Below are 26,369 nucleotides of genomic sequence, written 5' to 3'. Positions count from 1 at the left end.
AGAGCTCTAGCGCCCAGGTGTCCAGAGTTACATCACACATGTGTGACGAGGATCAAATTGATGACATTAACCCAATACTGAGCTTCCTACGATCAATGAAAGAAGAAGCTGACGAACAGCGTAAGAAGGAGAAAGAAGAAGCTGACGAACAGCGTAAGAAGGACACTCAGGCAATAATTTCGCATATAGGGAAAATTCGTGGGGAATTACTAACAATAAAGAAAGAATGTGGAGAAGCCAAACAAATGTCATTGGTAGCACAAAAGGTAGCAGGCCTAGCCAAAACGGCAGCAACAGGGGCAATGAAAATCGCAAAAGTAACTTCTCAACTTGCAGGTCGCTTGCGACGTACAACACAATCCCACTCAAAATCCCTAGCATTCTTAAAGACTCAAGGGAATATTGTGGTTACGAACATCACGAAACGAATGAAAGAAGTAGAGAGTCGGATAGCAACACTAGAGCGAAACGGGCACACGAGCACTGCGCGTTCGGATACCAATGATGGAGTACACAGAATTGTATCTCCGAGGAAAAGCCCGCCGTGCTCTAGCCCAGTGACAGAGTGCGGAACTAACAATGCACACGCAGAAACAGAGAGTAATAGCTCCAATAATTGCAGCCCACTTAGAAGAGCGAATGCTGAATGCCACTTCCACTGTGATACAGACGTAGCACATCACAGTTATCAGCAAGATAGATCAGGACACTCAGCAGACGTGCAAGTATCAGAAACGAGTGACAACACCAGTGCGAGGATCGGACAGGATTTTGATCACAATCACTTCCTGTCGATACTAAAATTCCAAAAGTTCAGAGATAATGGAGGGTCGATGCATCCGAAGAGCTGGGTGACGCAGTTTACTAATTCATTACCGTCATCATGGCCAACCCACGCAAAATTAGAATTCATATGTGGACACATCGAAGGCCAAGCCACGGAAAAGATGCGGGGTGTGGCAGCGACGTGTCGGACCTATCAGGAATTTGTTGGTGCATTCCTGCGTACCTACTGGTCAAAGGAAACGCAAGACAGGATTAAAGAGGAAATAATATTTTGTCCTGAACTGGAAGTGTCCGGGCATAGGAACGCAACCAAATTTTTTGATGATTTACTCAAGAAGAATCAGTTTTTAGATAGTCCATATAGCAACGGAGAAATCATTAAATTTTGCTTTTCCAAATTGCCTGTTAGGTATCAACAGACACTTGTCGGCAAGTGTGGATCAGACATAGAAGCATTCAAGAGTCTATTGCGCGAACTCGAAGTAGTCTTCGATAAACAAGACGCAAAGGACAGGAAGAAGGCGCAAAATAACAAATACCACGGGCCAGCAAGGGCCGACGACAACAGATCGCATAATCGCGCTCGTCAGTTAGGAAACCAGGGTTACGGAAATCAAGGTTACGCAATTCAAGATTATGGAAACCAGAGACACGGAAACGAGAACGTTAGGGAACAGGGTCAATCTAGACAAGGAATCTGGGACAGGAGGAATGACGAACTGCAAAGCGACCGTAATTGGAGAGAGCGAAATCAAGGACAACAGGAGAACCAGGAGATTGAAATTAGACCTCCGAATCCTAATGCACGTCAGAGGAGGGGGAGTCTAAGAAGGGATTGACGCTAGTCCATAGGATTCCACCACATCTCTCACACAAAGAAGTTCGTGGAATAATAGTAGTTTAAGTGGTGTACATAGTAGAATAGGCAAATATATGAACCTTTCTTCGGGGAACAATAATTGTTGCATTAATAGATTAAGATTGTTAAATTATTAACACGCTGCATTGTCTCACATAAGAATGTACTGCTGCTATCCTTTTTTTTGTCTATGTTCGCGACTTCCAATGTCGATGGAGTAGGAGACACTACCTTTCCATGAGCAATGTTTTAGTCCTTTCCTATCTGGTGTCCATGTTAAGGGATAAGGATGAGTGACGAGACGTCGCACAAACGGGCGCATACAAGAACGTGCTCTTAGAAGCGTTCTGAGAAGTCGTGATACGCTCAATAGCGGCCACAACAAGTTCGTGAAACTTTCATACCAATGCTTGCAGGCACGCGTCAGTGCACGGCAAGATTGTGGTATATTGCGTGATTTCGAGGATGAATATGGGCAGTATAGTTTTTTGCAGAGCTGCGCCAGCATCGTTGTCTTGCAAGTCGGGATGATCCTGTGAGCGTTTGACTCCAATGGTGCCCTAGACGAGAGAAATGCGAGCATGAAGCCTACCATGCCAATGTGCTGGTTGGGGATTTAGCGTGCTGCTCGTGACTGTCACAGATGAATAACCAGGGACTTATACTTGGATATTCGTGACATACTGTGTAGCTGGCGTGTGTTGGGCGACTGAATCCTTAACAGGAACCAGTCCTGGCTTGGTCATATTACATTGCTTCTGGAAAGGTGTGCTTTGATCGCGAAAACCGCATCACATAGAGAAGGAAGTTGCAACTATAAATTTATTGTCGTGTATAGCCATGGCTAACCCAGTCTCTGGAGTTTCAGTGAGGCTTAATGAAAACTCGGAGGTCATGTCGTACGGCGCGCACATCACTGTCGTCAATAGCGGCGAGCAGCGAGACATCTCAACGTAACGGGAATTATGTAAGAGTATTGTATAAGGTAAACAAAAAATAAATAAATAAATAAATAAATAAAAGTGACAGTACGATATACTAAGATAAGTTAAACTGTAGGATTTAACAATAACCAGATTAATATTGTGGGGGTTTTCTACCACAAATGTTTGGCGCGCCTGTTGGGATGTTATTTTTCAGGGCATCAAATCACAGACCCGAGATGGAGGGACGACCGGCGAGCGAAAGTAGAATAGTTGCATGTCTTTATAGTTCAGTAAAACTTCAGCCTGCATAAGAACATTATTTATTCAGAAGACATAGAATGTAGATCGTTGACGTATGGTAGTTAATTCTTGAGCATGTCTACTGTCGATCTATGTAATTAATAGTAATATTAGTGCGGGCCCGCACATTTAGTTGTTCATCCATTACAAAGCATCAGTTATCACACACCATGTACATACTGAGATCGGTCTCTGCACATATATCAAAATAAATTATTTCCATGTCTAGATTAGATGTTATAATGATTGCCATAGATTAATAACTATAAAGGTAAAATAAGAGTGTCTGAAATGACAGACCATCAATGTTTCATTATGTAAATTTATTATAACATAGAAGGTCATGGGAAAAAGTTAGGCATAAGATTTTTGTAAGAATTGTGCAGATGACGAGGATCGTGGCAATGCGGAGGCCGGCCGGAGCGGGAACAAGAGGTCTACGGCTACCTGCAAGAAAAGAGCGTCAGCACCCCACCTGACGTGAAGGGCGAGAACATCCGGTCCACAGGCTGACAGTCACCCGGCCGCATACCTGAGGGATTACGCGGGACCCTCGCCAGGCCACAAGCGAAAGTGAGGCTGGCCGTTGACACTGACACGCGACCCACACGCGACAGCCTGCTAGCTCTCCAGACGCGGCAGCCGTTTGGAGGGATTCCCTGCGGCAGACCACGTTGTCGTGAGTACACGAAGAAGATCACATATCGTGTCAGAACCTGCGCCTCATGTGCCTCAGGACAGAAAGGGACGCTCTATACTCACCTGTTTGGGTTTTTACAACTCACTAGCATTGGCCGATCTGCATACACAAAGCAGTATCGTGCCACACTAACAAATGTATGGTCTCATTTCTTACTTCTCCTCTCTATTAGAGAGCAGTTTTAACAATAGTCACTCCACGTGCCATCATCCCTCGTCGAACTGCAATATTGGGAAACATAAAGTACTGTCCAGCGAGAGAAGAGGCCTAGACTAGTGATGTATCCCAACAAGTAGACCTCAGAGACAATTAATCGACGTAAGGAGAGCCTATCACTGTGTCTTCCTACCATACTGCCGTCATCATATGGGTGGGTCTTGGTCCAATCTCAACAGAGTACTGCAGATGCTCCAGCATACCCTACTGCCGTTTCAACAACATAGCAACAACACCCGACGTTTAGCCCTATGTGATGTCAGTAAGGTGTAATGTGTGAAGTGCTTCGAATATTTCTAGCAATGTGATTTAGTGCCTCATTCTCAGCACAGTCGTGAACATTGTGCAATGTGAACGCACAACTTGATGCCCCATGAACCTTGTTTTTTTTCTTTTCTTTCTTAAATTTCTTTCTCTAATGTTGGTTTTGTAATGTATGTTATACCTTGTATGTGTTTGTGTTTTTACACTGTAATTCTTATTACAAATTACTGTATTGTTCTCCACACCATGTTTTTTTGTATTTTGTATTTATTGTTGTGTGTATGCGAACAGTGTGCCTGAAGTCCCCATAAACTGAAGCAGATACCACCACTGTCATTGTGAATGGACCATCAGTTCAGGGAACATTTTGTAAAGGTTATTCTTGCTGCAGGGAGACAGAATGAATCGGAGGTTGTAATTAGATTCTGAAAGCTCACAAAGAGATTGTTCACTTAAATAGTATCATGTGAGAGTGAGTTCAGGTTAGTTTCGTGATTCAAATTGTTGTAAAATCTTGGGCATTCAATTGCGGAGCACTACAACTTTGATTGTAAAGAATAAATTGCTCCATATTTGGCTCACATGCCCGGGCCATATTTAGAGAGTGAATATCTGTGTGAATCGGTGTTTGGAAGGGGCTCCCTGGGTATGGATGTGTGATGTGAGTGTTAGTGTTCCATATTAAGAAGGTGAAGTTGGCTACATCATAAATAATCCTCCCTCTATGAGCTGCATTTTTCAGTTGCAGTGATTTTTTTTATAGAGTGCGGCATGTGGAGTCACTTTGTAAGATTGTTTTTGGGCGATTGACTCACTACCTTGCTCCTAAGTGAGCCAACCGCTCACCAATTACAATCTAAAATGGCGTAGGGGCAATGAGAGGTGGCATGAGCCCCCTCTCATATTTCTATCTTACGATTCTCCTCTCTAGTTGCATGCGGTGGAGGTTCCGTTGCTATTCCTTCACACGCGGACTTCGGCCGGCCGCGGTGGTCTCGCGGTTCTAGGCGCGCATTCCGGAACCGTGCGACTGCTACGGTCGCAGGTTCGAATCCTGCCTCGGGCATGGATGTGTGTGATGTCCTTAGGTTAGTTAGGTTTAAGTAGTTCTAAGTTCTAGGGGACTGATAACCACAGCAGTTGAGTCCCATAGTGCTCAGAGCCACACGCGGACTTCCCATGCAGCGTCTCTCGCCACCCGGGTGGTCCAGTGACAGGCGGGCTCTTCTGACTTTGAAAGGGTAGGCCGACAGGTGTGGGGGGTCGAGTGAATACTTTCCGGACGCCGACATTGTCAGGAGACGCGCCCGCGGGAGCCGGAAGTGGCGGCTGGGCTGGAGGTTCCGTTGCTTCGCAGAAGCTTAGCGAAAACACTTTCTGGCGGGCTACCAGCGAGGCGTGGGAATGACTTATGTACCCAGGCAGCTGTGGCGGGAAAATTCCCGCGCTTTCTGCAAAATAGGAACCGTGATTGGCTTGCTCATGGCATAGCTCCGTGACGGAGCAAAATCAGCACAGAAATTGGCGCCAAGAATCTCCATTGGTGGAATGGTAGTGCTCCGGCAATGGAGTGGAATTTCCGCCGGTTTTCGAGTTGCTGATTGGAACGTAACCACGGCCACTGTCGTGGGGGCGGGAATGTTGTGTGTTCGGCCTGTACGGGTGCTCTGAGAGTCGGCAGTCGCCTTTCGGTCGAGGACGTCGAAGCAACCAGCCCTCGCCTGCGATACGCCAGATCGTGTTCTGGGAGATAAGAAGACCGTTTGGTAATGTACGTCCGCAGCACCGGCAGATAGGGATTTTCCTAGGTGACAATCAGAGCTCAGCAGAGCGCGCCTGTTCATCCTTTTCTAACTTTGTTCTGTTTCGAGTAGCAGCAATTACTGTTGGGTTAGCTGTGTGTCTCTCTTGAGATTTGAGTGGAAAGGAATTGGCTCCACATACCACTTCGTCTTAAACCTCACGATCTAAGTTAGGGACAACTTCACCTTTATAGTGTTTGTATGAATCTCCAATTTTAGCCAATTTGATGTTTTATAAATATTTCCTGTATTTCTTTTACTATTCTGTGTTTAATCTTAATAAATCATATTGTTATTTTGGACAGAACTTTCATTCTGTTAATCGATAGAGCAACCCTATCATTCCTCACTATGCTAATGAAACCTTGCTTTATTTAACTTATTTATCAAATTAAATTATTGCAGGTGCCAAACTCTCTTCTACTCCACTAGCAGGGTTGATTAGAGTCAGTTCGCGTATTTCTTTTATCCTTGTGCAACAGAAAAAGTCGGAGTTAGAATAGGGGGGGCTTAGAGCATGATTTACATATGTGGATTCTAGTAGAACTTAGTGGTAAATACACTGCTAGCCCCGGCACCTTGCAAGGTGTTTAGTGACTGACACAGCAACATCCTTTAAGTGTCAAACTGAGAGAGATGGTAGGCAATTAGGTGACAGAGGGTTCCAGTAGAGCAGTATCATTCAAATGTGCAACAGAGGTAGTTGATGAATATGTGTCAAATGACTACATCAAAGGTCAACAAGGCGGTGAGTTCAGATATGGATTGTTCCAGAGTTATTTCTTTTGGTAAGGGGCGGGTGCAGCACGATCATGAAATTGACAGAAAACATCAATCTTTATTTACTATTCAGAATTCACATACAATACGTTCCCACACTTTCTTTTTCAAATCGCATCAGAATTGCCTGAAAAATGATTAAATGTGTGATGCGACCCTTCTGACACACCCACTTTTTGAAACAACACTTCGATACTAGCTCCATGGACAACGATTCCGTCGATTACTTCCAAGTAAACTTGCATGGGATACAACTGGAAGGTTCTGATCTATACTCTTACGTTTTGTACGTCATCTGTGCCTCTTGTCAGTGATTTGAAGGGCATAAAGTTGGAAGATGGAAAGGGCATTGGTGGACGCAAAAGACTCACAAAGGAGATGACAGATACTCTTCAAGCACACTCCTGGAAATGGAAAAAAGAACACATTGACACCGGTGTGTCAGACCCACCATACTTGCTCCGGACACTGCGAGAGGGCTGTACAAGCAATGATCACACGCACGGCACAGCGGACACACCAGGAACCGCGGTGTTGGCCGTCGAATGGCGCTAGCTGCGCAGCATTTGTGCACCGCCGCCGTCAGTGTCAGCCAGTTTGCCGTGGCATACGGAGCTCCATCGCAGTCTTTCACACTGGTAGCATGCCGCGACAGCGTGGACGTGAACCGTATGTGCAGTTGACGGACTTTGAGCGAGGGCGTATAGTGGGCATGCGGGAGGCCGGGTGGACGTACCGCCGAATTGCTCAACACGTGGGGCGTGAGGTCTCCACAGTACATCGATGTTGTCGCCAGTGGTCGGCGGAAGGTGTACGTGCCCGTCGACCTGGGACCGGACCGCAGCGATGCACGGATGCACGCCAAGACCGTAGGATCCTACGCAGTGCCGTAGGGGACCGCACCGCCACTTCCCAGCAAATTAGGGACACTGTTGCTCCTGGGGTATCGGCGAGGACCATTCGCAACCGTCTCCATGAAGCTGGGCTACGGTCCCGCACACCGTTAGGCCGTCTTCCGCTCACGCCCCAACATCGTGCAGCCCGCCTCCAGTGGTGTCGCGACAGGCGTGAATGGAGGGACGAATGGAGACGTGTCGTCTTCAGCGATGAGAGTCGCTTCTGCCTTGGTGCCAATGATGGTCGTATGCGTGTTTGGCGCCGTGCAGGTGAGCGCCACAATCAGGACTGCATACGACCGAGGCACACAGGGCCAACACCCGGCATCATGGTGTGGGGAGCGATCTCCTACACTGGCCGTACACCACTGGTGATCGTCGAGGGGACACTGAATAATGCACGGTACATCCAAACCGTCATCGAACTCATCGTTCTACCATTCCTAGACCGGCAAGGGAACTTGCTGTTCCAACAGGACAATGCACGTCCGCATGTATCCCGTGCCACCCAACGTGCTCTAGAAGGTGTAAGTCAACTACCCTGGCCAGCAAGATCTCCGGATCTGTCCCCCATGGAGCATGTTTGGGACTGGATGAAGCGTCGTCTCACGCGGTCTGCACGTCCAGCACGAACGCTGGTCCAACTGAGGCGCCAGGTGGAAATGGCATGGCAAGCCGTTCCACAGGACTACATCCAGCATCTCTACGATCGTCTCCATGGGAGAATAGCAGCCTGCATTGCTGCGAAAGGTGGATATACACTGTACTAGTGCCGACATTGTGCATGCTCTGTTGCCTGTGTCTATGTGCCTGTGGTTCTGTCAGTGTGATCATGTGATGTATCTGACCCCAGGAATGTGTCAATAAAGTTTCCCCTTCCTTGGACAATGAATTCACGGTGTTCTTATTTTAATTTCCAGGAGTGTATATCACGCTGTGAGACAGAATCTATCCAATGTAAGTGACATGAAAAGTGCAGTATGGGTTGCATGTTTTCGGATAGTATCAACAGATGAACTTCCCAGTCATCATCTGTGTCACATTAACCTCTGTGAAGTATCTACAGGCTCAGAGGGAGAACAACCTCTAAATCCACAAAGTGGCACTTCCAAATTCTATAAGGGATGTTGTCTTGTCCAAGGTTTCTGACCAGTCCTGAAATTCTAAAAACGTGTGTTCATGTCAAAATCCAGAATCCATATGACTCCCTAAATTCATTCAAATGGAAACGATTTCCTAAAACAACATTTCATCTGCTACAGTTGTCAGAATTACAACTTATGATGCAGTTCTTGTATTTAATGTTGGTAACTTCACTCAAGACGTCTTCAGAAAAGTGGATTTACAGCGCCTCTCTGCAGTTGTAAAGTCGGTTGAAGACCTAGTAAAGAAAACAAGGCGGAAAACAAAAAACCAGAGCCCGAAGGGAAAGAGGACACTGACTAAAAATCTAGGGCCTTCTGAAAAGGTGACAAGAAAAATCGTTAGGCTGAACTTTAAATTGCGTTTCCTGAAAAGTGTTATTTTCTTTAAGTTTACGTACCGCGTTCTGAAAATCAATGAAGGCCATAATTATGAAATTTTATGCACTAATTTGTATAAATCCAATAAATGTTTATCAAGAGCAAATTTTGAATGTCGAAGTATAAACTGAGATATGGGGTAAGTGCTTGGAATTTTGTGTACATTTCATACTATGCTTGCAGGATTATAATTAAAAATTATTAAAATTTTCCTATTCGATGTACTCATGAAACCTTATGCAAGAAGCTTAGTATGTTCAAAGAGATTAAGCAAGGAAAATTTTGTTAAAATCTCTTCACCTGTTTCCGAGAAATAGGTGCATGAACAATTTTTTGGAAATAAATTTTTTAAATTTAGTAAAAAAGTTAAATATATATAATCCAAGGAACGTAACAGTAAATATGTTAATTGTATGTAAATAATGTACAAAATTTCACTGTCGTACATTAAAAAATGTGGATTTGATGCATCTTTTGGATAGTGCGTGATTTTCGTGACCGTCCCCCTTAAACGAAAAGAAAAGGATCAGACCCTACAATTGTTTGCGATGATGAATCAAATTGTAAAAAGATTGAATTGTAGCTACCGAGGCTAAGAAAACAACTGAAGATGATTGTCGGAAGGTTAGAACCGAGGGTGCCCGAAATATCGGAAAAAATTCCAAAAAAGCAGCAACGTCCGGGAGGCACTTGCAGAAGACATTAAACAAGGTAGAGTTGAATCTAAACAGCTCAGGGAAGGTATTAAACAAAGTAACAAACCTCATAAAATTGTAGCAAAGGAGATCCAGAAAGTTCTCACAGAAGGTCCAGAAATATCTCTCAGTGGAAATTCAAAAGTTTCGTGATAGGCGCCAGAGACAAGATGAAAAGCTAGATCAGATCACGGAGGAGCTCAGGGAAGAGATCCATAAGTTAGATCAAAGATCGTAAAAAGGACACAGAAGCAGTTTCAGTATGTGTTAATCAGCAAACAGAATGCTGTGATCGGCAGTAAGAAGAGAAGCCAAAAAGCATTAACGCTCTACTAACAGATTGTCTCTAATAAAAATCAAATAGAGAAGCTAGATTCAGACGTTTCTCGCCTTAACTCGCAACAGAAACTATTCATGAAGTATGTGGATGTTTGCACAGAGTGAATGAACAAAAATATTTGCACCACAAATACTGCGGAAATGTGAAGTGCTACTGATGTGCGGTTTTCACAAAATGGATTGGCAGTCAGGCGTTCATATTGTTAGCCAATCAATAGATAGAAATAATACTTAGGACGTGTACTTTCTGTGCAAACACATACTTTTTTAAATGGAACAATGCTTATTGACATTATCAAACTAAAAGTAGGGAAAATTAGAATGTCTGTGCTGTTTGTTGCAGGATCCTAGTGCGAGCCGTTTGCGGGACATCGTATTTTGAAAAGTTCCCATATCGACACTCGTAGAATACTTGCGGTAGCACTACACAAGTACATGTGTATTCTGACCAATAACGAGACAACTGACCATCACAGGTTGTGTTCAGAATGACACCGGCAGGGGCAATACACCGTTCCAGTCTGCCGTGGAACGACTGCTGCAGGCGTGCCAGCATTTCAGCAGAGTTGTCCGAGAAGGCTGCAGTAATACTTCGTTGCATATCGCTGGGTGTAGTTGGTATGTCCTTGTAGACAGTGTCTCTGAACTTTTCCCACGGAAGATAAGTCTACAGGCATCAGAACTGGGGAACGGGCCGGCTAGATTACGGGTCTGTGTCCAATCCAAGGATATGGAAACAGTTCGTGAAGACATGCTGTAGTACTTCGTGCACTATAGGTTAGCCATAATGTTAGTACCATAGGTGTCCTCCCAGTCTGAAGCACTCGTGGAAGATGGTTTGTTAGATGGCTGCAATACTTGTTCACTTTCAGTGTCCTGTCTATGAAACACGGGCCTATGAGCCAATTGATCACTATCCCACCTCACACGTCTATACTCCATGGACGCTGTCTTTCCACCTGACGAAGCCAATGGGGATTGTCAACAGACCAGTAGGGCATACTTCGGCGGTTTACCTGGTCATGATTCGCAAATATGGCATCATCACTAAACAAGACACACGATACATCAGTAATATCCTGTCTTAATGCCCATGTACAGAAGTTATCATGATTCTCATGATGGTTAGTCGCTGACCATAAATTCTCGCTCAGAGTGACACCAGATTAAGTAACCTAATGTAGTGAAGACTGTTTTCCAGTGCTCTTTCTCACCAGAAAATACGCAATTCACTCATTTGGCTCCATAAGTACACCGTAACCGTAATTTCTGTGTGTGTGCAATACATACGGATTTGAATATAGTGGTGCTCTCTCTTCCACTTCTGTATACAATATGCCTGACCTAAACGGGCCCTTTATCATTACAGGCCCTGGGCAGTGCAACATCATACTGACAACAGTAATGTGCTTATACTGAAAACCTGACTGTTCGTTTTACCTGATTTTGTAATCATTTAAATAATACAACATGACCTTCCAGTGGGAGACATTTCGTCCCTCTTTTCCTTCTGTGACATTTGTCACTAAGCTTTTTGCCTTCCAACCAGTGAAATGCGGCAGAGTTCGGCCGGTAAATGATTCACAAACCACGATTTAGTGCCGTTAAGACGATTTATTTAAACGTCACAAGACTGCACATACGTGCAATCGATTTTGAGGAGCAAAGTGTTTGTTATCTTACTTTTGTGACAGGTGGGTATAAGTGATTTCCAAACACTTTTTATTGTACTGAAATAATATTTTGTCACAAAGTAACATGTAAGTGTTTTATCTGTATATATTTTGTAGGAAACTGTAATCATGATGGAAGATTATACACCTGAATGTTTGACACAACTGGTAGGAGAAAACTCTGCATATTAACCAAACCCCGCGCCTCCTCTCCATATCCTCCTATGACGCGCGGACGGGATTCTCCTCGCATATCGCTACAGAGCTGTTCCTAGCACAGCTGAGAATTGGCAACATCGTCACAAACATTAGGCAACACTGTGACAGTGCAATCACTTCCGCGTATGGTACTGAATTGACTCGCTAAATTCACTTGATATTCCCTTTCCATTTGAATGACTCGTGCTATATAATCCTCATGTAAACTAAGACACTGAGACAGAAAATTCAGTTTTTTGCCTAAAGAAATGCTATTCGTCACGTAAGTGACAACTTTTATTATCTTTCACGATAAGTTATGAGGCTGAGTGACAAATACCATGATGAGAGTGGCGTACAGGCAGCAGTGTGTCCGTAGCCCGGCTCAATGAGTCGTCAGTTGTAACCGTGGTAGGGGCCAGCGTATGCGAGCTTTTTTTTCTGATATATTTTATGGAGTAGCGAATTTCCAGAAAAAATTCTGTATCGAAATCGGAAGAAAGCCTTTAGGCATCAAATCCTCTTGGTAGCTCGACTCAGTAAGTTATGTTAATGGTCATAGATAGATCTTGGCTTTCTGACTGCCAAGCTGCTTCGCAATACCAGCGAATTCCAATCGACCATCAGCAATACGAATTTCAATATTGTTCTTCACTTAAGACTCACATGCCACGGTGATAAGTATGAAGGAAATGAACCTCTTGATTACTATAGGGCCTCTACGCTAAATTTCCACAGAAGCAATTAGGAACTCCCTGCAGACATTTGCTAACAGCGGCTCTAGTAACTTTCTTTTTCTCTGGGTAGGTTCAAATATGGGCAATTTTGTCGCCTTAAATCCAATTGAATATTTTAAATATCATTTTTGAACAGCGTTCACTTCTCCATTAATTAAGGTATAGACCTCAAAACAAGCAATTTGCCTGAGTAGCTATAGAGCAGGTTCTGATAGGTATTGACACAATCTTTTGCATCCATCAAAGAAAGAAATCAAACACATTACATTGCATTTACTCTCTGTGGCCACAGATGTTAAGTCCCATAGTGCTCAGAGCCATTTGAACAAATCGTAGACAGATTTTATGGGTCACCACTCAGCAGCATTAAAGCATTTTACATGGTCGAGAGTGCGGAGTGGAGCAGACGTTGTCGGCAGAAAGCGAGACAATGCAGTGTCTCAGCCCCGCCGGTAGGCAGTAAACGGGTCCCAGAGAACTCAGACGCATGCGGTGTTCAGAGGCAGATGGTCGGCAAAGAAAACTTTCGCTAAAACATTATTGGACCAAACTGTTATTACCAGTGTGACAGAAAGCGAAATCTATTTTAGATTCGCTTGAATTACACTCATAGCTTCAGCACCGAGAGGAAAAGGGCGATAAAAACTTTGTCGACGTGTGCTTTTAGTTACCAGACGTCGTATTAGCTAGTCTCGCGTTTTACCTCAAGACTACGGTCGTAGTCAAGACTTCCTCTGGGAAATGCCGCAGTCTACAATGTTGTCAGATCGAGCATATTGCCGGACTTAGGATTCTGAGAGGAGCAGAGCTGTGGGACTGTATCTACAGCACATATTGCATGCTGAAGACCCAGAAGAATTAAAAAACAAAACTAGTTTATGAGAGCAACGTTAACTATAGCGTCCGAAGTATTCATAGTATTGTATACGTGTGTGTAAACGCCTTCCAATGGCCACTCAAGGAAGGCAAGGATACACAGTCTAGCTTCGATACTATAAATTCGTCTCAGTTTGCGGATGAACTCAGTCTTAGATTGATAATCATCTAGAATATTTAGCAGTACTGTACCCATTGGTGTTAAACTGTTTTTCAACCAATGATTCCTACAGCTACAGGAACACTACTTGTGATACCTCATAGACCAAATACTTACGCAGTGCTATCAGACGAAAAGATCAACCTGATACAAACTGTGGGAAGTTTGTTTTACAACGTTCGTACCTGGATAATGAGCTTTTTCCTATTTGAGATGTCTGTGAACAAGGCTGATTGAGACGATTTAAGACGAAACTAAATTCCTTCAGCTACGACAGTGTTTAAAGAAATCGTCTTAACGGCACTAAATCGTGGTTTGTGAATCGTTTACCGTCCGAACTCTGCCGCATTTCGCTCACTGGAAGGCAAAAAGCTTACTGACAAATTTTACAGAAGGAAAAGAGGGACGAAATGTCTCCCACTGGAAGGTCATGTTGTTTTATTTAAATGTGGGATAATGCATATGGTCAGGTCAATACTTATGAGAGACAAACAGTTATACCTTTTCTTTTGCACTGCACGACGTTTTCAACAAACAGATAGCGCAATAGAGTAACTCAAGTGGAAAGGAACACTTCCTATTTATTTTTCTGCATCCCACACTGTTGGCAGTTCTGTTTTGGTCGCAGTTAGATAATTTTATTTTGGTGATTACAAAATAAAATTGAATGTATGCACTGGGTAGCCGAGGGAGCTAGTTCATGGTGATTCGGTCAACCAAGTAAATGAATTTACTGAACATGCTGAAAATTGATACAGGGAGCCTTTGTGTCAGAATTCTCAGCCAGTGTGGCACAACGGCGTTATGATAGAAAAATGAGCCACTCAGAAGAGGGTTTGGTGGTCTGTTGGGCTTATGAGAGGTTCATATTTCTATGGTCTGGGTTCGATTCCAACTTCGGTCAGTGATTTTAGATAGGGAGAGACAGATTCCATTCTCTTCTGGCTACACCAAGTGAAGAAGATATAATGGTATTGTGGTCTGAAACATTAAAAATGATATTCCTTCTCTACCAAGTAGACGTTAGGTTGAGCCACAATAAAGTTTGGAGTGGCGACATGTAGAAACTCTATCACCAGTAACCTTTCTTATACTAGTTATTTATTTCTAGTGACGAAACAAACAATATGTAGGCTCAAAGGACACTTATTCCATCTTTTATTTGAGCTTCTGTATTAAAAAAATTTGTTCTGAACTGGGAATGCAACTCAGACTCCCCTTAACGCAGAATTTGATCCCTTCGTGACAATACAGCTCGACTACAATTTGTTGTTTGTTCAAAACTGCAGATTCCTCAACATCTCCACATATTGCGCGTGAATGGGTTCGAATCCTGACCCGGCACTAAAGATTTCATTATGTATTATCAAGATCTAGCATGTGAACACCTATCTGCTGGTCGATAATAATTTCGATTTTTAATGTATTTTCATCCGTTGTCATCGCTAACGATATTTGACGTTTTTGACTCCCAGTGAGACACAGAACTATTTGCAAGATCACTGTAAGTTCAACAAGATTTATTCCGAGCTGCTGGTGGAGAAAAATTCGGTAGCTGACGTCTCTTTACGTGTAGTAAAAAACGATGAACTCTTCGTCATATTATTTCTAGTTCAAACATGCTCACATGTCGCTGCTGGTGCAACAAACCCATATTTAACGTTCGTTTTCTCTAGAATATAACAGCTATAGGTGCCGGGTTGGAGTCCTGGGAAGGAAAAAATTAATATTTCGACTTGTCATTTCAGTTAAAACATCTAGCTACTTCCTAGAAAATGCGATATGTCACAGTTGATTGTGCTTCGATATCTATCCGATTAGGTTCTGGGTTCGAATCCCTGTCCAACACAAAGCTTTACCTCACGGCATTTCAAGTAAGTTACTTGTGAAGAAGCTATATTTAACATGTCTCGTAGTTCGTTAACAGGGACAATAGGAGATGGGTAGGAATTGGGATGCGATAAAAATGTTTGCGTTATGTAATTTAAAGTTGGTATTTGCAAATTAATACTGTCTAAAATCGAGGTATATCACTCTCTGTACACCTAATCAGGAATGGCTTTTAGTTTCCGTCAGTCACAAAATCTTTGCTTAGTCTGCATGACCTGGGTTTGAATCCATATGCAGAAAGAGACGGTTCGTCGTGTCATTTGAAGTTCATACATATTCTCAACTAGCTGCTCGTGAATAACTTAAATTATTTTTAATGTCATTTTGTGTTAAATAATAATTACAGTATGTTACTTTGAAGAGGAAATCATGAATGCGACGAACTTACTACGTGCCTTACCTATCTGACGTAATAATGAGAGTGGTAAGATTTCAGGTATGTCATTTATTCTAATAAATGTGAACTCACAAGCCTTAAGGACAATCTTACCTGTGATAAGGTGTTCCCTGATATTTGTAGTATCGTAGTATTACTTTACATCTAGAGTTATTGCGATACAGAGTAGTGTTTTCTAGTGGTGACTTGTTGGAACCATTTTCAATAGTCAAACGACTGTACCAAGGAGCGATTAGAGGACCTGCTAGACTGCTGCGTCATGTGGGTTGTATGCGAATCAGGCGAAATGCAATTCAGGTCGTTCGGATACTTTTGAGCATGACTGTACATAACGAAGTCATATTGACTTGTTTCACTGAAACGGACCAATATAAGAACATGCCACATGCAAAACCTTAACAGTAAACAGTTTGCAACATAGTAATTTGTACAACGTAAGTAACATCATAACAGCTTTTCAGTAGTTTCTACAATCCAAACGCTAGTTCCACATTAAGCATACGTTGCTAGGCTTTTACGTATGCCTTGGTTGGCACGCCATATGAGCTTCACACTACTTTCTACTGCGAGTCATGGTACATCGCAGACGAGCGAAGAGTATACCTAGCGAGAGCGAAAAAGGGGGTGATACGAACCTGAGTTGGAGGCCATGTTGTGTCTGTCGTGTCAGTGTGTGATTCGCGACCCATCCGACGCGGTGCCTTGTAGCCTTGGCTGGCTTGTTGTATGTTAAGGCGACCACGATATCAACAGGTTTTCTGGCGGAACACTATTCTATGGATATACTGTGGAAGTGGCTGTACTGCGGTGGTGCTGTGTAGTAACACTATTGTACAGTTTATGGATTAAGTGTAAAGTGGAAGCTTTTGTAAAGATAGTGCTCTGAGGAGTTGCAAAGCTGTGTATACCGAAAGTGTCAGACTCTAGTCAAGATGGAGAGCATTCGGCACTCCATAATGTGTTGAATTTTAGTCCACTTAAGTTCACGTATTTTACTGTGGTTTGGGCATGTATCGAAAGGTCCTGGAATATAGGAATCGATGTAATGTGATGTGGTGGCATTTAGCTAAACAAACCAATCTCTAAGCGATGATTTTCAAAAAGACAATTAATAAAGGTACTGTTTTCATAAACTTCATCTAACCCTTCTCGAACTTCTGCATTGCTAATGTTGTCGTCTATTTTAACGGGGTTCACGTTAGTATATATTTGGAAGTCGATCACATTTGACATTTCAGGCTAGTGAGCTGTCACGAACCTGACTCTCAGGCAAGATATAACTGCGTGAGTTCACTGCTGAGCTATCCATTATTTTCTGCCTTCTATCTCTGAAGGTAAGTAAATGTGTGGGATTGTACTAATGTAGACCCCAGCTGGGGACTAGAAAAAAAAAATATTTTCCTTCATTTAAGCGATCATTTTCATTTGAAGTGTGTGTGCTCACGTGGAGGATTGAGTAGAGGGTGTTTATGAGTTGTGTGCTCGAGAACGTAGCGTTTCCATTGAATGTGACTTGTAGTCATCCTGATCATTGTCTGCTCATATAAACTTATCTTTTGTAGAAATTTGATTAGGCGATTTGACTCTATCCTAGAGAATTGTAACGGCCAACTTTCACAGCTTTCAAAGTGTGAACGTTGACTATATGGTTCAAATGGCTCTGAGCACTATGGGACTTCTAAGGTCATCAGTCCCCTGGAACTTAGAACTAGTTAAACCTAATTAACCTAAGGACATCACTCATATCCATGCCTGAGGCAGGATTCGAACCTGCGACCGTAGCGGTCGCGCGGTTCCAGACTGTAGCGCCCCGAATCGCTTGGCCACCCCGGCCGGCGTTGACTATATATTGAGAGTCCACATCGATTTATGATTCTGGAATACATGTATCATTATTTCTTTTAATGGTTAAATATGAAAATTTTATATTTATCTGTTTACAATAAATATGCTGGTTTTAAACCGGTACCGAAAATCAGTCAATCACTCCACTCTTTCTTAAGTTCCAGCATCCTGCTACAGAAGTGAGACATAAAAAGCTTAAGTTGACTAAGTAACTTGTCATTTTAACACATAAGCACCCCAACATCACACATCTTTCAGAAACGGTTAATTTCAAATTCGTACTGCTGAGTGTGGTGTCCTCTGACGAACGAAATCCCATGTCAAAGTTAGTACCTACCGACGGAACCGAAAATAAGGTCTGTCGCTGCAGCAGCAACGAATGAGAGCCCTCAGTGTGGACACTCCCTTAAGAGGTTCCATACGCCAGAGCGCACCACCGCTGACTCCACTCTGTAATCATCGCTTACGACGACAGCACCGTCTTACATCAGATCCAGCATCGTCAGTTATATTACAAATCAGACCGATGTATCAGCGTTAAAATGAATTGTAATTTATGGAAGTATATCACTCTGCGGAGACCAAAGTGCCACCTGGTAAGTGACAGCGATGGTACATAATCCAAAAAAATGGTTCAAATGGCTCTGAGCACTATGGAACTTAACTTCTGAGGTCATCAGTAACATAGAACTTAGAACTACTTAAACCCAGCTAACTTAAGGACATCACACACATCCATGCCCGAGACAGAATTCGAACCTGCGACCGTAGCGATCGCGCGGTTCCAGGCTGTAGCGCCTAGAACCGCTCGGATACTCCGGCCGGCGTACATAATACAATACTGGCCACTAAAATTGCTACATAAAGAAGAAATGCAGATGATAAACGGGTATTCATTGGACAAATATATTATACTACAACTGACATGTGATTACACTTTCACGCAATTTGGGTGCATAGATCCTGAGAAATCAGTACCCAGAATAACCACCCCTGGCCGTAATAACGGCCTTGATACGTCTGGGCATTGAGTCAAACAGAGCTTGGATGGCGTGCACAGGTACAGCTGCCCATGCAGCTTCGACACGGTACCACAGTTCATCAAGACTAGTGAATGGCGTATTGTGTGGAGCCAGTTGCTCAGCCACCATTGACCCGACGTTTTCAATCGGTGAGAGAATGTTCTGGCCAGGGCAGCAGTCGAACATTTTCTGTATCCAGAAAGGCCCGTACAAGACCTACAACATGCGGTCGTGCTTAACCCTGTTGAAATGTAGGGTTTCGCAGGGATCGAATGAAGGGTAGAGCCACAGATCGTAACACATCTGAAATGTAACGTCCACTGTTCAAAGTGTCGTCAGGGCGAGCAAGAGGTGACCGAGATGTGTAACCAATGGCACCCCATACCATCACGCCGGGTGATACGCCAGTATGGCGATGACGAAAACACGCTTCCAATGTGCGTTCACCGCGATGTCGCCAATCACGGATATGACCACCATGATGCTGTAAATAGAACCTGGATTGATCCGGAAAAATGACGTTTTGCCATTCGTGCACCCAGGTTCGTCGTTGAGTACACCATCGCAGGCGCTCCTGTCTGTGACGCAGCGTCAAGGGTAACCGCAGGCATGGTCTCCGAGCTGATAGTCCATGCTGCTGCAAACGTCGTCGAACTGTTCGTGCAGATGGTTGTTGTCTTTCAAACGTCCCCATCTGTTAACCCAGGGATCGAGACGAGGCTGCCCGATCCGTTACAGCCATGCGAATAAGATGCCTGTCATTTCGACTGCTAGTGATACAAGGCCGTTGGGATCCAGGACGGCGTGTCGTATTACCCTCCTGAACCCACCGATTCCATATTCTGCTAACAGTCATTGGATCTCGACCAACACAAACAGCAATTTCGTGATACGATAAACCACAATCTTGGTAGGCTACAATCCGACCTTTATCAAAGTCTGAAACGTGATGGTACGCATTTCTCCTCCTTACACCATGCATCACAACAACGTTTCACCAGGCAACGCCGGTCAACTGCTGTTTGTGTATGAGAAATGGGTTGGAAACTTTCCTCATGTCAGCACGTTGTAGGTGTCACCACCGGCGCCAACCTTGTGTGAATGCTCTGAAAAGCTAATCATTTGCATATCACAGCATCTTCTTCCTGTCGGTTAAATTTCGCGTCTGTAGCACGTCATCTTCGTGGTGTAGCAATTTTAATGGCCAGTAGTGTGTCATGTCACCTATGTGTACAAGGATTGTTTCTATTGTTGACTTTTAAAGTGATCTACTAATTCTGTGTGTGTGTGTGTGTGAGTGTGTGTTGCGGCATCTGTTCGGCCTCATCCTGAAGCAAATATAACACCCTACAGTGGTTACCTATTCAAGTTTTCGACATTTGTCTGCCTGTGGTGATATAATTTCGTTTACTTTTAAAGCATCTAACACTAATTACTAATATGACGTCACCATTTCTCTCCATGATAAAAAGTGAATTGTTGATTTATAATTCCCATCTCTTCATTTGTTTAGTTCTTTGTCAACAGCTTTTCGTTTTCTAATGTGGGTTTACATAAGGTTTTCAAAGAAGCATTCGTGCTCCCTTACGTCTAATTCACATTTTCCTGTCTATATTTTGCTTGGTTCGTTTGCGGAAATTTGACTATACTCCTCCTAAATACCCACAAGTCCCTCGATTTCTTTATTTTCATCTTGCTACAATAAAGCTCTCTTCCTTCTGACTACTTGCTCAGGGTCCTCAGCTTTAACCCTGTGGTGCATGGCTTTCACTGCAGTGGACAGCCTGGCGCTTTCATTGAGTCATGAGGCTGAAAATGCATGCATTCAGGGCACAACGCCAGCAGCGAGTCCCCACTATTGTAAATTGTGCGTGTTTGCAGCCTCAGGACTAATTAAAAAGCCACCATTAACAACTGTCCACTGTAGTGGACACTTTGCGGCATAGGGTTCTGGTTCCCCCATCTGAATTGTTTCTTGTGTAGTGCTGAAGCGTCCACCTGCGCTGTGCAATCTGTAACTCCATGGCAGAGCAGAGCTTTGTCGCTCCTACCGATTCTCGTGCCGTCACGACACCTTCACATGGAAAAACAACTTCCTCTGCTCAGTCACCCATCTTCACACATCCGTCCACGGAAGATAAACCGAGCCTGCTGCTTCGCCAACCATTGTCACCTTCACATTTCTGCTATAAAAACTAACCGAGCCTGTTGCATAAATCAAGGTGAAATGAAAGTTTCTATCTAAAGTTTTTTAGAATACTTTTATTTCACAAAAATTTGTTTACAAGAACTCAATTTTACGTTTTCAACATATTATTTGGTCAGTCATCAGTTCAGTTTTATAATATGTTGTAAGCCACCCCTGATTCTGAAGACTTTTTTCAACTCATCTCTCAAAACTCTCTGGGAGCACTGATATTTCTCGAGGTGTGAATGAGTTCCATTCCTCTTGGACATGTGCAATAATCTGGTCTTTGTTGCATGGATGTCGTTCTTCCAACACTGCCTCCTTCAGTCTGGCTCGAAACTGCTTTACAGACCACAAATCTGGACTTTCCTTCAGTTGTGGCATCGCAGAAACCATCAGGAATCAAACAATGGAAAATTCAGCATGTAATGTAACAATATCATGGGAAAGAAAGTTTCCACTCACCATACAGCGAAGATGCTGAATCACAGATAGGCACAACAAAAAAACTCTCACAATTATAGCTTTCCACTGTTAAGGCCTTTGTCAACAAGAGACAGACAAATGCGCACATACACACACACACACACACACACACACACACACTCACATAAGCGTAACTCACACGCATGACTGCTGTCTCAGGCAACTGAAACCACGCTGCGAGCAGCAGCACCAGTGCATGATGGGAGTGGCGACTGGGTGGGGGTAGGGAGGAGGCTGGAGTAGGGAGGGGGAGGGATAGTTTGGTGGGGATGGTGGGCAGCGAAGTGCTGCAGGTTAGACTGAGGGGATGGGAGAGTTTTTTGGGGCGGGGGTGGAGTGACTGCGATGTATTGCTGAAATTTCAACATCTCTCCTTTTCCGCTTCTTCCCCCCAAGCCCCCTCCCCACCTCTCCCCTGCCCACAGTCTAAACTGCAGGGCATTGCGCAGCAGTAACGATAATCCACGAATTGAATAAACTCAAGTCGAATCAAGTGATCAGCACCAGCTGATGTTCATATGCATCACTCACATCGTGTCAACGGTGACCACGAACGTCGACCTGTGAATTGCATTGACTGGATGTGAATGTGACCTCAAGAAATATCATTTATTGTGTGTGAGCAAGACGGCCCTAGGAAGTGCTCAAATTTATAATACACTAATATTCTACCACAGTCCCTGTTATGTCCGTCGGGTAGTGTAGCTCTCGTTTATCTCTTCCGTAGTCATCTGATTACATCAGCAATGCTACAGACTGGTTGCAGTGCAGTGCTGCGAAGAAAAAACGACTGTGAAGTGGGCGGTGGAGGTGAATGGTACAGACCGTCAAACATCGTACCCAGCATCCGATATACAGCGAGAGTCAGCTGCCGATGTCGTTTTATGCAACATACAATATTATATTTTGCCTGCAGAAAATTGCGAACGATTATTTCATATTCTCTCCTCGCTATGCCCAAACAATTTTTCCTACAGAAAAGTTCAACATGATCTTTCTTGCAGGAAATTTAATGTACCTGGATACATTTTCGCTATAGACTGTAGATTTCGAGATATTCAAGACAAAGGTTCAAGAGTGGCCTTCAAACGCGGCTCCACTCCAGCGCACAGTTGGTTGTGTTTACGTTAGAGAGTAACACTACATCCCTATCTTACGCCCTTCCCAATTCGAGTACTCTGTTCTTGTTCTTACAGTCTTATAGTTCCCTCTTAGTTCTTGTACATATTACACAGTGTAGCATTGATTCTGCGGCGTGGGACTTATTAGTCAATTTCGGCTAATTTTGATCTCCTGAATACGAAAATAATAATATTTTTGGAGAATTGACTCTGCTTTTCGAGATAAAGGCAATCCATTTACACTGGAAATTAAATTATAAGAAAGAGAAGAATATTTTTAAAACGCTTGTTTTAAAATGATCAGATGATTTCAAACAAAGTGCTATGAATGATTCAAAGAATATTAAAATTAATCATAACAACAAATAAATTTCGATAAGAATTAAGTAAAACGTTTTGTATGGGATTTCCTTCGGTGTTTTGGTCCGCACAGCCTCTCTGCAATTTCCAGCAGTTATTTAGTGTATTCGCTTTGATGACCCAATAAAAAACTCACCATTTTTAAATCTACTACACACACTGACCGCTAATGATAATGTAATGAAATTGTCTGTGAGACAAGTTTAACATTTGGATACATTTGGATACATGTGGCGGTTCCAACGGCCATGATGTCTTTCCTCCATAATCTTCATGTACTGGTGGAATCGTTCCCCTTGCTCTTAGCTGTAACTACCCAAAGTGTCAGGAAAATGTATCTAAATAACTGTGCAGAAAATGCAATTTAACACTCATATTAGCTCCCAGATTTTGGAAATTCTGGAGCATTTAGTCTACTATTTCAGATTATTCTGTAGCTTTGAGGTAGCCCAAAAATTTTTTGAAAACTGATACAAGTCTTTTCATACTTCCAATTTAACTTGAGTATTGTGGTTTGTAAAATTATCATTGTTTATAAGACTACGGATATGTGGCCCATCAGAAATTCCAGCTTTTAACTTTTGTGTACTAAGATCTGGAAATGATTCAAAAATATATTTTAAGCAATCGTCATTGCTATCTAAAGCATTAACAAACTATTTTATAAGCCCAAGTTTCATGTGTAGTGGTGGAGGAATGATTTTTCCCCACTGACCAACAGTTCATGAACAATGTTCCCTATAGTCAGGTTCATTCAAGGCGGCCAGTCATTCCTGCTCAATGTTCACTTTTCGCACGACTGTCTCACAGACAAAGAAAACAAGGATATTTAGTGTATTCGCTTTGATGACCCAATAAAAAACTCACCATTTTTAAATCTACTACACACACTGACCGCTAATGATAATGTAATGAAATTGTCTGTGAGACAAGTTTAACATTTGGATACTTTTCCTTAAGAGCAGTTGAATAAGCTATCGAGATCAAAGCTAATTTATTTCCGTCATGCAGTAACAAATATTTAAAACTTTTTTGCTCTACCTAGGAAATGTCGTCAGTTTTTTGGATGCTATACTGGAAGACATACCAAATTTAAAAGCCCAGAAATACACTAGAAAATAAGATACCATTCGCCCCGTTAAAATATGGAAGAATGTTGCGCTCTCTAGTTCGATAGTGTGTTATTGATATGTTTTTCTTTTAGTCTTGATGCAGGAAGATCAGCCGAATTCTTAGATAAATTTAAATCTTGATTCAAGTCGTTTAGTTCGCCCTGAGAAGAGTCTTGCAGTGTAGGACTGCATTCTTCCAATTCACTTTCTTTATTGCTTTTCTCTGACTGTATAACATTTTGACATCATCACAGTAATCATCTGATAAGGAAGTAAAAACGTTATAGGTAAATCTTCACTATGCAAGATTGGTGACTTAGCGGAGAGAACGTTTGGCTAAATCCAAGAGCGCTTTTTGTTTCGATTCATACTTTTTACGTTAGCATCACAAAAGTAGAAATCATGGAGGTGGTTTCATGTGTCCATGTGATCTGTATTCCCAACAGAGGCCCTCTTCGTGTTCCATGACTCCTATACCGCAAGACTCTAAGCAAGTTTTACAAACGTTTTGTGGGGCCCAGCATTTCTCTGAATGTCCAAGTTGTTCTCCAAACTAAACCCGACAGATTTGTTGTACAAAATCGTTTACATTCGGCCGGCGCTTCTCTTGACAATATTTACCACATTTGTAGCAGAAATTATACCGGTTATTAACACAAACTTCCCTGAAGACCTCATACTTTCTGTAACAAAACGCCCGAACAGAACATTTGCTTGAAGCAACTGACACGGTATTACACAATAAATTGCAGACATTAATTTAACAATAAATTGTAATTAATCTGTAAGTACAACAACATCAATCTTGTCCTGGTTCGAAAATTATCAACAAATTGAGATTACTCTGGTGGTGTAGATACAACGGACGGCGTAGGTTTTACAACCGAATGGCGCCGTAACGTCTTCCTCGCTGCTGCCTTCAGAAATACACTTATATTACAAGACATAGAATAAATCTAAAACACAGACATATAAAAAAATTACACACATAGCACAAAATTAATTAAACTCCTATTAATAAAACTTAGCAGTGATAAAAGAACAATATAATTTTATTAAAAGAACTGCGGCTAGAAGTGCCGTGACCTATTAACAGAAATTAAAATTTTTTAATGAGCAAATTCTAATGATGCTTCGTTTGAAGAAACTTAGCTAAGGTTGAGCAAATTTGAACCATAATCCCTTTCATTCTAGGCTCAACCCAGTCACTCAATGCAAATCAATCAGAACAATTTAAGTTTTATCGCCCTGAAGGGCGGTTACCGGAACAACTGGCGTTACCCGAACAAGTGCGCCAACACATATACAACTTAACATATCACTGTGAATAACCCAAATTAGCATATAGGCACATTTCAAAACTTGCAGGCGCCTTGGGCCTTGGAAATTTATAAAAGTTGAAGACCCAGTCATTCGCCACGATTTCAGTCTCATAATTGAGGCACTTACCCCAACACAAACCAAAAAATATTTTCGTGCAGCCATAACGCTCACCATTTCATGCAATGAAGAGTTGGTAATTTTGCACCATTACAACCATCACCATGTACTGGGAAGCATCCACAGTGTGCACTTAGTTGAGGCAGGGCCTGCTAGCTCCGTCCGTTGCACCGATAGACAGCAAATGACACCTCCATTAACGGTCCATATTCGCCAATCGTACACTATGGCTAGCAAAACCTGTTCCCTTCAAGGTGCACTATATAGAGCACCAAAAATAAGTGCCCATCAGCTAGAGCCAAGTCGGACTACCTACACTAGTTCTTGCCCCGAATACAGTTTACAGCTCACTAGCCGGAAAATGCGCCGCTAGTACAGTCAGTGGTGCATAAGACACAGGTGGACGAAACACACTCCTCGACTTCCCTTCCAGAGGACAGCGTGCTCCGTTTATCCCGACTCGGCGACCTCATCGCGAGGCGCAGCCTTGAGCGCGGCTGCAGATCTTTTCCCCTCGATAGAGGATTGACTCACCCCCCCCCCCCCCCACCCTCCTAATTTCTCCCCTAAAACAAACCTCCTGGTCTCTTGGCTTTGCGTTCTCCTGAAATCTAGCAGGACTAACTGTAAATAGTAGTTTAGGTCTCTTCCACTCTGTAGCGGAGTGCACAAGTTGCCCTTTTGCTACTTATCAGTTCAAGACTACATGTTTTGATAACAGAAAAAGTTTTTCCGTTCTGCTATACTTTTCGTTATTTCTCTTAGATACTGACAGGTA

This window comes from Schistocerca nitens, chromosome 2, assembly GCF_023898315.1.
Source record: "Schistocerca nitens isolate TAMUIC-IGC-003100 chromosome 2, iqSchNite1.1, whole genome shotgun sequence".
NCBI classification, from domain to species: Eukaryota; Metazoa; Arthropoda; class Insecta; order Orthoptera; family Acrididae; genus Schistocerca; species Schistocerca nitens.
The sequence above is the reverse complement of the archived record's forward strand: the minus strand, read 5'-3'. Positions refer to the sequence as shown.